Below are 10,724 nucleotides of genomic sequence, written 5' to 3'. Positions count from 1 at the left end.
CATGTTGGGCCTGGGCATTGAACTCGTCATCAGGCTTGTCAAGAAGGACCTGAAAGGTCTTTACTCATTGAGCTCCACACACATTTCACACAGCACCGTTACCAAGAGGATGCTGCCTGCATCCACAGGCCCCGAGAGGGTCAGGCACCCCCAGTCACACTACAGTAAGTAGAAGCACCACGGCATGCACCTCTCATCAGCCGTTCTGCTTCAGGTCCTGCTGTTACCACGGAGGAGACCACGTATCCCAGAGCCTGTTGTGTGTCCACTTTGCACCAGGCCCTGTTCTGGCTGCAGGGGACACAGCAAGGGACAGAATAGATAAGCATCTTCACTTCCTGGAGTCTACATTCTAACTGGAGAGAGACCGGGGCCAATCTTATAAATAAATACTGTGCAAGTTGAATGACGACGTGGTCGGCAGAAAGTGCAGCAGGCAGGAGAGAGAGAGAGAGAGAGAGAGAGAGAGAGAGAGAGAGAGAGAGAGAGAGAGAGAGCGCAAGGGGTGCTAGTTAATGTAGGATGCCCAGAGATAGCAGTCAACGCCTGGAGGGCGGGACAAGCCATGTGGATCTGCTGGAATGAGCACTCCTTACAGAGGAAATAGCCACCGCAAAGTCATGTGGGAGGCAGGGCAGATTCCTGGGGCTATGCTAGGGGTAATGGGAGAAAGGACCATGAGTGATGAGGTCTCAGGAAATGGGGACTGTCTGTATTTATTTGCTATGCATGGGATGGTCACTGTGCAGGGTTTGAAGCAAGGGACTCCTTGTGACAGATTCGGTTGGCCAGTAGGGAGCTGCTATGTGCTAGTAGCTGAGATCAGGAAGAGTCACTGGGGAGGAGGAGCCTCCTTCTGTACATTGATATGTTACAGAGCTCACAACCCCTACGGAGGCTAAGAGAAAAGGAGAGAAATGGTGGGATTGAAGTCTACCTGTAGCTTTTTCCTGTTTTCAAGGTTTGAGATCAAATCCGCACTGTGTAGCAGGGGCTGCCCTTGAATTCAAGATTTGGGGTATAGGTGCGAGCTATCACATCCAGGTTCTGTCCCTCTCCATAGAACACCCAATGCTAACTCCCAACCCAGAGAGCAAGCATCTGAGACGGTTTCCAAGGCACAGGGGGGGAGCTGGAGCCACCAAGAACAAGTCTATCTGGACAGGGCCCCATACCTGCAGTGGGCCAGGGCAGAGTAAGGGTAGGTGACAGCTGCTCAGAGCGGAAACTGCCTGAAGAGGCTCTGAAGCAGGGTTCCAGGCAATGAAGAGGTGACCATCTGCTGACTAGCACTCCAGCCTTGCCCACTGAATCCCCTTTCTCCAGTGTGTCCAGTACCGACCAGTTCTCAGGTCCTCCAGCCTCAACTGTCCACACTGGCTTCCCAGACTCAGTGCAGACCCTAGAGGACTAGGACTCAGTCCCACCAGATGTCTACTTCATACTATTCTTTCAGATCCTAAGTCTCTGTGCTTCTGACTTCTGTAGATCCGAGGCTCTGAGCCTTCCTCAGCCTCCATGACTCACTGGGTTGACTTACAGAGTGGTGTTTCTCACCATTCCTGGCTTGTAGAAAAGGCCCAACTCAGACACTGCCAGGTGGGAGAGCTGCATAGGGAGTGGTGTGGGGAAGGGGCAGGAGCTACTGAGCTCTCTCTGTGTACAGACCCCCCAATTCATGAACCTCTGTGTGTGTGTGTGTGTGTGTGTGTGTGTGTGTGTGTGTGTGTTTTGTACATGTAGTACACATGCACCTGGAAAGCAAACATGAAGACTGGAAGTTCCTTCTATTTCTGTCCACCTTCTTTTTTGAGACAGGGTTTCTTACTGAATCTGGGGCTCACTGTTTCAGCAGACTGAGTAGCCTGCAAGTCCCTAAGATCCATCTGTCCCCTCCCCCACTTGACCCCATACTCCTATGTGGGTGCTGGGAACTGAACTCAGTTTCTCTTGCTAGCACAGCAGTTTACTCACTGAGCATTTCCCCAATTCCATATATATATTAATTTTTATTTTAATTTTCTGGTTCCACTCATGGGATCTAGTGCCTTGTGCACACCAGGCAAGCAGTCTACCTCAGAGTCACACCCCAGTCCTGTTGAAGTAGGGTTTAATCTCCAGCCCCTATTCCCCAGTTTCAGAGCTCAGTGGGCTCCAAAAGCTCTAGTGTTCTAATGAGGCTGGCCCCACACTGAAGCTCTCAGGAGTCCGCAGAAGTAAACCCAGGTGCTGGCCAAAGGGCTTCTTATAAATAACAAGAGACATTCCCTTTAGAGAGTGTGCCAGAAACCAAGGACATGGTCAAAGATGTTTCTTATTGTACCCATGTCCTTCCTCTCTGTTGGCTGGCTTCATGGATGTGCCCTGCAAAGCCCTCTGCAGGGCCTGGTTGCCTTGGCTGTGGGCTTTCTCACTGAAGTCACAAAATAAACACCTCTCACTCACTTTGACTCCCCCAAAGTGAGTCAGCTGTCTGATGCAGAGGAGAGAAATCATGTGTGATGATATTCCTTGAAGGCCAGGCTCTCGCTGGTTGTGATGGTGCACACTTTAAATCCCAGCACTTGGAGGCAGAGGCTGGTAGATCTCTGTGAGTTTGAGGCCAGGCTGGTCTACAGAATGAGTTTTAGGACAGTCAGGGATACACAAAGAAACCTTGTCTCGAATAACAAAACCAAATCAGAGAGCTGGCTGGAGAGATAGCTCAGTGATTAAGAGCGCTAGCTGCTCTCCCAGAGGACCTGGGTTCAATTCCCAGCACCCACATGGCAGCTCACAACTCCAGTTCCAGGGGATCCAACACCTTCATACATGAATGCAGGCAAAACACCAATTCACATAAAATATGAATAAATAAATCATAAAAAAGAAAAGAAACAAAAAGGCCAAGCTCCGTATCTAGTTAGTTGCTGGGGAGACCATGGAGGTACACCACTGATCGACGAGGGCAGCTCCTGCTTCTGGGGCTGACAGTGGGCCCCACCCCCACCGCTGCCGAAGGCACCTGAGACTCCTGAGTGTGACAAACCCAGTGGGATGCAAGCCCACAAAAACAGTACCACTGAAGCATGTTCTTCAGGGTTTGTTCCAACCTCTGCCTCTCCAAGTCCTACCAGCAGAGGAGAGTGGGGTACATTTCAGAAGTGCTGCAGGAGGGACCACCTCAGGAGGAGCACTGTGTTCTACCAGACCCAAACAGCTGAGATCCACAGGAGGAAGCCCTGATCTGACTGGAGCTCAGTTCCACAGCTGCCTGTGATGTTTCCTGCCTTTGAGTCCCCTGCAGATGTCTTGCCTTTGCATGCTGGTTCATACAAAAACAAAACAAAACAAAAACAAAAACAAAACCACATCATACAAAAGCATGGCCAGAGACATTTCCACAAACATACACACGGAACCAGCACCCAGGCGGAGAAATCAAATTTGATTTTAGCACCTTAGGACTCTCTTTTCTACTTATTCCATTTGGTTCCAAGAATAACTCTGAACTTGACCCCTGTTTTACTTCCTCTCATAGATGTGACTCCATACCCGACAGAAATAATTTGAGGGAGGAAGGCTGTGTTTTGCCTCGTGGTCCAGGGGATATAGGCTATCGTGGTGGGAAGGTATGGTAGCTGGGACTCCATCTGTGGCAAGCAGAGTGAGGCCTGTTCACCTCTCAGTGACAGACCATGTTGCAGAGAGGCCGCAGTGGGAACAGGTAAGCTCTGGACTTTAGCTTCTCCTCTGCCTGCTGGAACGCAATGCAAAAGATTCCACACCTTCCCCAGTGTCACCAGCCAGGGACTAACTCTTCAAACCCAGAGCCTGTGAGGGAATGGGGCTGGCCATCATGTGAGCTAAACCGGAACAGTTTCACACTATGACTGTCCTTGGTTATCTTGTTTCTCTATACAAATTAAATCCCACAAAGAATTTTCTCTGGAGTATAGCCTCTCTTCTCTGGGTCACCCTTCCCATATAGCTTTCTATCTACCGTTTGATTTTATTTTAAAACGTGAAACTGGATACATGGTATATGTTTGTCACCTCAGCTCAGAAGGCTGAGGCAGGAGGATCAAGGATTCAAAGCTAGCCTCGCCTGTATAGGCAGGCTGTGTCCCAAAAAACAACAGCAAAACAATCAAAATGGGGAAGCTTCCTGAGCAATGTGTACTTCATGAGGAAGAGGCATGGCAGAGTGAGTGTGCATGGTCTTTTGCGGCCTTTGCTTGGGATGCTGACAGCTAGCCAGCCTGTTGATCTGATTGGCACACAGCCTGAGTGGTGTGAAGGGCCAGCAGGCAGGTCTTTCAAAACAGGACCGTAAGACAAAACCAAGGATGCTTCCTGGTGGAGATACCCTGCTGCCTTGCTCTATCAGTGAGCTCCTCTCCCATCAAGTATGTGCCCAGAGCCCCCTTGTATTCAGTTTCTAAGCCGGATCCCTCCCTTTGCCACCCTGGGGTTTGTTCTGAGAGTCTATGGACAGATGGGAATAGTTCCTTTAAAGCAGCAGTTCTCAACCTGTGGGCTGCAATCCGTTCGTGGGTCAAACGACCCTCTCACAGGGGTCGCGTAAGATAGCGTACATATCAGATATTTACATTACAATTATAGTTATGAAGCAACAATGAAGATAATTTTATGGTTGGGGTCACCACCGCGTGAGGAGCTGTACTAAAGAGTCACAGCATTAGGAAGGTTGAGAAGCACTGCTTTAAGGGCTTCATTCTCTTAGCCCTTCCCTCTTTTCCTCCTTTTCCCCTTCCTCCCCTTCCTCCTCACCTACTTCCTCCTCCCCTTACCCATCCTCCCCTTCTTCCTTCTCCCCTTCCTCCTCCCTGCCCACCCTCATGCAGAGGCCAAAACTCACATGGGTTTACCCAGTCCTCAAATGGGATTACTTTGTGTCTCTTTATGCCATTCCTGGGCTCACTCACCACTGCACAGCACTTTGAGTCACCCCAAAACAGCGTTCCGTGTCTCTGCTTCTCACTCACCCACCACAAGGGCATGCATATTGTTTCAATTGGTGACCTTACAGTGAGATCATTGTCAAAGTCCACAGTGACATGAGGGTCCCTTTTGGTATTGACACTCTCTGTCTTACCAAACAAATGGGTGACTGGATGCTGATGTCTGTCTGCTATCAGAGTGTCTGAAACTGTCACTTCATGACCAATCTAGTGTTCTGCTGCTCCCCCTTCTCCCATTACTGCCTCCACAGGTTCCCTTTCTCAGAATGTCACACAGTGCCAGTACATTTCCTCAGTGACCTTTTCCACTTAATAATAACGTCCATGTTTCTTCCATGTGTAGAGCACATGTTTCATGTCAATAGTTGCCCAGCAGATTGTAAATTGCCGTCCAACCTTCCATCCCATGCTCTGTGTCAGCTCCTCTCTGGTTTTGGAAGTTTAAAGCACTTCTGTGTTTGTGTGAGCACGGATCACATTGTAGAGGACAGCCCTGCAAATTCATGTTTGCGTGAGCCATCGTCGTCTGCACGATTGCTTCCTTACAGTGGATTCCTCGGGGGGAGACCTCTCTTGTCGAGAGCTGGTCTTTGGGTTGCGGAATCACCCTCTGAGGACACTGTCCCATGCACATCACACTCCAGCCCGCAACATTTGCTGACTACTTCTCCTGGCTCCTGGCGAGCCTCAAGAGCTTTAAGACTTTAAGGTTTTGCCTGTTTACTGATGGAGGGGCTGCCTAGTACCAAGGAAGATCCTGATCAGAGCCCTAGTTCAAGCCAAGAAAGGAAGAGAGCTCTGATGGATTAGTGATGTGTGTCATCCGTGCCACATTGGAGAATGTAGGAGACATAGGCTCTTCATCTCTGACACCAGAGCCTGTGTAAGGTTTTACACTTTCTGTTGAGCATTTTAGCATTTATCACTCACCTCTTTTACAAAATGTTCATGGTTTTTCTATTGAGCTGAGCGTCACTATCAATGAATGAGAAGTGTTTTTCTATTGGGTGTAGTAGCTGCTGTGAAGCTCTTTATCCAAGCTAAGGCTATGATTCAGGGCATCACGAATGATTAGCAGATGGTCTACCTCTGACCTATATTCTCAGCCCAACTCCAAAATTTCCCCAACCTTCTTTAATGTCTATACTTTTTTTTGAGACAGGTTCTTACTATGTTTCCATGGCTGGCCTTGAACTCATGACTCTCCTATCAACCTCCCAAGCAGCTGGACTTAGTTCATGATACTTTTAAATGACGCTAACATTTACATAATAAGACTACTGTTAATAAAGTGATTACTATGGACTAAACATTGTGTGTGCAGACCAGACCTGCGAAACAGAAGTGTGTAGATACTCGGTCTCTCTAAACAAGCAGGGAAACCAAGACAAGTCGTCACTTGTCAAAGTTACTGAGCCTAGGTGTGGCCATGCTGCTGTCAGTGACAGAATGTGTGCTTGTGTAAGACTTCCATAAGTTTAGCCAGTTTGCAGTGGCTCACGTCTTTAATCCCAGTACTTGCGAGGCAGAGGCAGATGTGAGTTCAAGGCCAGCCTGATTTATATAGTGAATCTCAGGACAGCCAGGACTATGTGGAGGGATCTTGTCTCAAGAAGGGGAGGGGCCTGCATGGACTCTGAAATGTGTTTTAGTAGACTTATCTCACAGTGATGCACTCTAGTGTTCCTGGCACACGAGAGAGGTAGGAGGATTATGAGCTGCCAGACTCTGTTGTTGAGACAAGGTCTCAGTGTAGCTCTGACTGTCTTGGAACTCACTATGTAGACTAGACTGGCCTAGAACTCACAGAGAGTTCCACTTCTGTCTTCCCAGTGCTGGGATTGGAGGTGGTGTCTACCACACCTGGCTCAGACTTTTTTTAAAAAGGTCTTTGTTTTGTTTTTTGTTTTGTTTTGTTTCTTTTTTCCTGGAGCTGAGGACCGAACCCAGGGCTAGGCAAGCACTCTACCACTGAGCTAAAACCCCAACCCTGGTAAATAGTTTTTTTAAACTGCTTTTTGCCTGTCGTAGGAGCAGCTTACCTGCATTGGCAGGCTTATCTTACATGTAAATTCAAGGAATACTGATCGTTCTTCCCATAGATAATGCTTGCTGGTCATATAAACTTAACTATCCAGGGGCTAGAGAGCATTTGCTGCTCTCACAGAATATCCAAGTGTAATTCCCAGGACCCAGAGTGGGTGACCCACAACTGCCTGTAACTCCACTTCCTAGGGACTTGCTCTCTTCTGGCCTGAACACGCACACACATTTGCACATACCCAGATGTGTGTGCATACACATAAACACATACATGTGCATGCATACACAAGGAAAATATAATTTTAAATTCAACTATTCCTTCTAATAATTTCCAAATGTCCCCACTCCCGATCCTGTGGTTTATTGATCAACACCATTAATTGATGGGGTGTGGATTGGGAGGTAGAATCAGGAGGATTGCCACAAGATTTTGGCCAGTTTGGTTTACACAGCAAGCATCAGTTCAGCTAGACTATATAGTGAAACCCTGTCTTAAAGGCAAACGACTTTTCAAGAAGGGAAAGCTGAGGCTTAGAGCATAGGCGGAAACATCTCATTTTATGGCACAAACAAGACCAAGTGCCCAAGACTCAGAATCCCCAGCCCAGGTCAATGTCTGACTTTAAGTCCTTTAGATATTCAAGGGGACAGGCAGGGTGGATACTAAACAGAACTGCAAACTCTCAGGGGGCCAAGCTTAAGGGAAGCCAAGTGGGCACAGCGTCGTGATGCCCAGTCCCCTGGCTGCCAGGCAATCTGGGGTCCTGGCTCTCTGCCACGGGTGAAAATGAGCTGCAGGCCTCGGGCCACTCTCTACCCTTCCTCTTGGGTTTGCATCTCATTGCCGAAGGTTCCACCAGGCTTAATCTCTGTGAGCGCAGACTCCGAGGAGCCAGCCTGGAGGGAGCAGTGCCAGCAGCTTGGAGTGCTTCAGGAGGCTGCCCTCTGCTTGGGCAAGGAGGCCAGAACAAATGGCTTTTAGAGCTTCCCCTGGCCCGTGGCTTCTCATGCAGACTGGTATGGAGGACCCGGTGAAGGTCACCAGCCTGAAGCAGAAGTTCACTTAATCACATCATATTCCGACCTATGTCCCTGTAAGCCTTCCATCGAGACAGTCTATTTCAGAGTAAAGGTGCCTGTGTCTCGCTTTAGGCTTTAAACGCACAGCATGGACAAGTGGCCATGGCCTCTAGGCAGCTGTGCTTTTCTAAGAATGGAGAGGCCTGAATAGATGTTAGGCACAGTGAGAGCAGGGCACCCTTTTTTTTGTTTTGTTTACTGGGAAGCTCAGACCTAGTTGGATGTTGCATCACTCACCATCTAACAACAGATTATTATAATCTGTCGGGTGCCACCTGGAAGAGCTTTGAAGACACATGGCATGCTTGTCATCTCTGACACTCTTTCCTAAGCATCCTACTTTGTACGAGCTGCTTAAAGATTCCTAGTCTGAAAAAATCCCAAACCCAACATAAGTCAAAATCTGACAAATTCAACAAGTGGTCAAGTTTTAGAACTTCGAGATTTGGTGAAGAGAGTGCCAGTATCCTAATGCTGGGACACTCCCAGGTCTGAAACACTTTTGGCCACCGTCTTAGAGTTTTATTGCTGTAAACAGACACCTTGACAAAGGCAACTCTTTTAAGGACAACATTTAATTAGGGCTGGTTTACAGGTTCAGAGGTTCAGTCCATTATCATCCAGGCAGGCATGGAGCAGGAGGAGCTGAGGATTTACATCTTCACCTGAAGGCTGCCAGTGGAGGACTGGCTTCCAGGCAGCTAGGATGAGGGTCTTAAAGCCCACATCCATAGTGACACACCCACTCCAACAAGGCCACACATACCCAACAGGACCACACCTTCTAATAGTGCCACTCCCTGGGCGGAGCACAGACAAACCATCACAGCCACCAAGCTCTCAGACAAGAGTCACATTACCCTGATGTGCTTCTGTAGGAAAATGTCCAGAACAAAGTGCAAGCAAAAAGCCACAGGCCACTCCTAGGAGGTGGAGGTGCTGTCTGGTGACCGTTAGATTGGGACTGTCTATGTGTGTCTTCTCTTAGTTCCTAGTCATGTGTCCCTTTCCTTCCCCATTGGATGCCCTCTGGGAAGCCAATGAAATACAGCCCTTATAAAGCACTGGTGCTCAACTCTCCAAGCCCTCCCCTCAGTCTATATCCCAGTTCTTCCATAGGATGCCCTGGGAGTTAGGATTCTTTCCGGCTTACCCATGAAGATTCTCTAAGGCTTAGCGCACAATCTTTTGATATGGCCGCAGATGCTGTCATCTACAACGTTCATACTCCAGACCTTGAACAAAGCAGGGTCTAGAGAGATGGCACGGAGGCTCACTCTGCACTCTTGTGGGAGTCCTGTTCACTTTCCAGCATCCAATCAGGTGACTCACAACCACCTGCAATTCCAGCTGCAAGGAATCTTACAACCCCTCTGGTCTCCATGGGCACCTCCACTCACATGGACAGACAGACAGACTTTAAAATAAACTTAATAAAAAGCTTTAAAAACTATTCTAGGTTTATTTATTTTTATTTTATGCGTATGAGTGTTTTGCCTGCGTATATGTCCTGTGTACCACATGCATACCTGGTGCCCACAGAGGAGGGCGTTGGATTCTCTGGAACTGAAGTTACAGATGATTGTGAGCTGCCAAGTGCCAGGGTTCAAACCTGGGTTGTTTAGAAGAGCAACAAGTGCTCTTAACTGCTAGGCTATCCCTTCAGACCCTGTTTAAAAAACTTCAAAAAGAAAAGAAAGTCTGATGATGCCTTGAGTTTGTGGTTTTGTGTTAGCCATCCCGGGGTGCCCGTGAGTCTGAGAAGCAAAGGTTGGCATTGCCAGGTAGAAAGACACAGTATCTCGAAGCTGAATGCTTTAGGACGTACTGTAAGAGTTGGCCTCCCAGATTTGAGATCTGATTCCGCTGTGCCTGTCACTGCTCTAGCCCCCTCAGTGCCAGCCTTGTCTCCTTTCTTGCCACCCTCCTTGCCCAGTCATATGGGAACAGAGAGGGAAAAATAACTCGCAAGGCTTTCTTTCCTTCTAGAGTCTCTGTGGAGCTGAGTGTCTATGGGGCCAGTGGGACACAGAAGACTCGGTGCATTTTGACCTGGGTCATTGATTCATTTGGCAGATGTGAATGCTGCTGGGATGGGATGGGCCTAAGACGAGGGTGAGGTGCAGCAGATGCTCAGAGTGCAGAACTGAAGGAAGTCCACTCCCATGCCTCGCAGGCTCCCTGGGAATGGAGGCCCCTTGAAGTTCATGCTCTAGTCCTTACATGCTTTCCCAGCTCCACATGTTCCCTGGCGCCTGTTGCAGGTGCTGGGAAGTCAGTGGTAAGCCAGGGAGCCTGGTAAAACCATTGTCCTGCCCTCGGGGAGCTTGCTATTGCAAGTCAGCTAAAGGCCATTATCCAAAAAGCAGGTCTGAGACATTATGACCAAGACTAGGAGAGGCACTGTGGGGGGTGGATGTGGGGGGTCAGTGAGGAGATGGGAGGGAACACATCTTGTTCCCAGGCATTGTGGCTGGTGGAGTAGACAGAGGCCAGAGAAGGGGAGCACTACAAAATGGTCCTAAGCTCCCAGAAAGCCAGAGTTTGTCAGTGATTGACTAAAAAAGAGAAATCCAACCTAGTGGAGACCATTCTAAGCTGCCCTTGTTGGTGCTACCTGGCTGTGTTCCTGATCAG

General features: G+C 48.7%; 1 protein-coding gene across 4 annotated transcripts in view; it reads left to right on the top strand.

Annotated features, from left to right (window-relative positions):
• The window catches only part of Prdm11 (PR/SET domain 11), a 79,422-nt gene that overhangs the window by 18,667 nt on the left and 50,031 nt on the right, over positions 1 to 10,724 (top strand).

This window comes from Rattus norvegicus, chromosome 3 (genome assembly GCF_021556685.1).
Source record: "Rattus norvegicus strain SHRSP/BbbUtx chromosome 3, alternate assembly SHRSP_T2T, whole genome shotgun sequence".
NCBI lineage: Eukaryota > Metazoa > Chordata > Mammalia > Rodentia > Muridae > Rattus > Rattus norvegicus.
Note: the sequence above shows the minus strand (reverse complement) of the source record. Positions and strands in the feature narration are given on the sequence as shown.